Consider the following 3343-nt stretch of genomic DNA (forward strand, 5'->3'; position numbering starts at 1 on the left):
CATAAACATTTATATTTTATGAGGGTTATTTTTAGCTAAAATTTATTGGACATTTAGTATCAGCCAGCACTAAGACTTTGTATCCTGTAACTCATTTATTCATCCTGACAGCATGAGGCAGATATTGTTAACCCTATTTTAGAGACAAAGTGATTCTCAGAGAGGTTAATTAATTATCCAAGGTAATACAACTACTAAATGACAGAGGCGGCACTCGTCTCTAGGTCTGTTAGACACCCAAACTTCCTATGCTGAATTATGAGGTCTATGCAGCAACACTGAAATATTGCTTTTGGCCTTATATTAAATGCCAAAAGAAGAGTAGAAGATTGTATACACATTATGATGGAACAATGTGAAATGTTATACAAATATGGACAAAGGCTTGGAAGAAAGCATATGTCATGCGTCGCTTGCTTTTGTGTCCAAGAAGCTAAGAGAATCAGGAAATACACCTTAAACAAACAAACAAACAAACAAAAAGATCGAGTGTGTGTATGGGTGTGTATGCACAATTTTTAATGGGAAAAGGAAAAGGGGTCAGGAAACTTGAACCCATTTACTAAACACGTAGAATACATAGCTTCAGATCTCACAGACTGTTTTCTATGCAGTTGGGTACTGGGATTACTGGAGTTTTGTTTTTCCCAGTATTTTTTCTCCAAAGTTCTTGAAAGCTGCTATATTGCTTTTATAATAAAAAGAGAGATAAGAATAAGCCATGCACAGAAGCAGAAAGGTTCAGGATTTCAGCCCCTGAGAAGCGCTGTTAGTAAAGGCTGAGGAAACCGGGGTCAGTCCCACCCCACTGCCTCCAGGGCAACTGCTAAACTGCCCTCAGCCAAAGCCAGGCTTGGATTGAGAGTCCATTAGGTCACTGAGCAAACAGCTTTAAAAGTTCGTGCTGTCTCATTGATAATCAGGGACCTGCAGGAAGGTAAACATGTCCATGTTCCAAGAAGAGAAACGTTATCCTAGGATCCTAGGGATGAACCCTTCTACGATTGTTGAGAAATTGGCAGTGTTTTTAAAATCAGTGATTGACAATCTCTTTACCTGTGGGGTTCCTCATGGTGCCTCACATCTAACAGACTGGCTTCCAGGACTAACGCATTACAAAGTTCTGCCACACGAACAGCAGCCTGTGCCCTCTTACTCTCTAATGGGTGAACAACAGAAAAAGAAATACACAGGTGAAATGTAAAGGCAGCTCAGAGAAGGGAGGGATGAAGGATCAGAGGAGACTCCCTGAAGTTAGGCCATGAGAGAGAATATGAACACCTGGGGAATGGGGTAAAGGAAGCTATTCTGAATGAAGAAAGAATAAACGGAGAGCAAAGACTCAGACAAAAGATAGTTCAAGGCAAGTGTTCCTCTGAAGCTTCGTCTATTGATGATAATCATAATTACCTGGAGTCTCAAAAAATGAGGATATTAGATGCCATATCGTCAGTTACAGATAGCTGATCCTTGCCTTCTAGTAGCTAATGCTCTTCAATAAACATAGTCAGGTCTACTTGGAAGAACGAACAGATATAAGCCTTAAAGTATTCATACTGCCTTAATAGGGTCAATGTTTTGGCTTGTGCTTTGAGAAAGGAAAACGGCGGCATCATTCAGTAGTTCAAGATAGTTTAGCTTGGAAGGAACAGAAAAATAGAGACAAACTGGATCACTGGCATCAACAGGCTAAGCGCATCCAGGAGTGGCCAGGGCTGAAGAACAGCTACCCACAAGGGGATATGGTATCCAGACTCCAAGATGCACCCAAGGCTCCCTGCCTTCTGCTGTTCACACTCTTGACATACTGTACAAGTGTTGGTCTGTGTGACCAATGAAACACCACAGAAGTAACAATATGTCACTTTTGAGATTAGGTTATAGAAGACAATGTAGCTTCTGCCTTGGTCTCTCTAGCTTTCTTGGATCACTTGTTTTGGGGAAAACCTGCTCACATATCATGAACCGTCCTTTGAAAAGATCCACATGGTGAGGAACTGAAATGTGCTGACAGCCACATGAGTGAGCTTGGAAACGATTCTGCACCCCTGGTTAGCAGCCTGAATTTGTGGAGACCTCATGAGAGACCTTGCGCCAGAACCACAAAGCTAAGCTACTTCTGCATTCTTGGCCCTCAGAAATTATGGGATAATAAATTTTTGTCATCTAAAGGTGCTAAATTTGAGAATAATTTGTTACATAACAATGTGTAACTAATACCAGAGGAATGGTGGCCACCACAGGCTCCTACAGGGAGGACATTCACGGAAGTCATGTGATAGAGAGGAGCAGGCAAGGCCCCAGAGCGGAGGATAATTTAGGGAGTCAGTGGGAACAGGGAGAAGTGTGGGACTGACAAATCTGGTTCTATAACCTCAAAGATGGCTTGTTAAATGGATGAACTTATGTGCCCTAACTTCCCTTACAAACCTCTTAACCAAAGACCTACTATGGATCTTCTACCAGATTTTAAGGAGTGTCAGTTTTCTGTTGTTTCAGACTCTCAATTATAAACCAAAAGTCAGGTGACCTCAGAGATTCATACCCTCGAATGCCTGTCCTTGGCAGCAGCACCCCTGGAAGCAGGTGTGTGAGTGGCTCTGAAGTGAATCCTGACTACTTTATCTGAGCACAACTAGAGGTTCTCACTGGTGATTCTGGAGTTCCTACAGGGACTCAGACCTCCTTTTCATACCTAACATGTAGAGTAGCTAACATTTTAAATGGCTGTGCTACTGACCCTCTGCTAAACATTTCATATGAATTTTGTTATTAATGTTTATGACAGTCTTGTTACATAGCATGGTAATTCTCATTTTAGACATGAGGAAGTGGAGGCAAGAAAGGTTATACATTGTCCAGGGCCATATGGTTTTTAAGTGGCAGAGTTAAGGCTAGATGTGATTGGTCAGGCTGATGTTATTGCGCATGATCTTAACTACCATGCTGTTGATGCCTGGAGGAATATTTCGCCACCTGTAGATGTCCTGCTTTTAGATATGCAGCATGTTTTGGAAGATGTTTGATTCCTCACACAGAACCCCTCCTTCTTTCTCACTGATTGCAATATTCAAGCTAAGCAACCCAGAATTCACCTTTATCAAATCCACAGCTTAAAGCATTCTACTAAAAGAGAATGGTAAGTACTTCATTTAAAAAAAAAAAACATAAGTGGGGAGAAAAATGGCTTTCTTATCAATGTCTAAATTTCTTACACCTCATCTAAAATTACATACTATGCTGTACCTCTTCACGCTCTTTCCCACTGCTGTTGGCTTTATGATAGAATGCTTTAATTTGCTCCACATATAATATCTTTGTACCACTGTTTTCTGTAATTTAT

This window comes from Neomonachus schauinslandi, chromosome 7 (genome assembly GCF_002201575.2).
Source record: "Neomonachus schauinslandi chromosome 7, ASM220157v2, whole genome shotgun sequence".
In the NCBI taxonomy this organism is placed as follows: domain Eukaryota; kingdom Metazoa; phylum Chordata; class Mammalia; order Carnivora; family Phocidae; genus Neomonachus; species Neomonachus schauinslandi.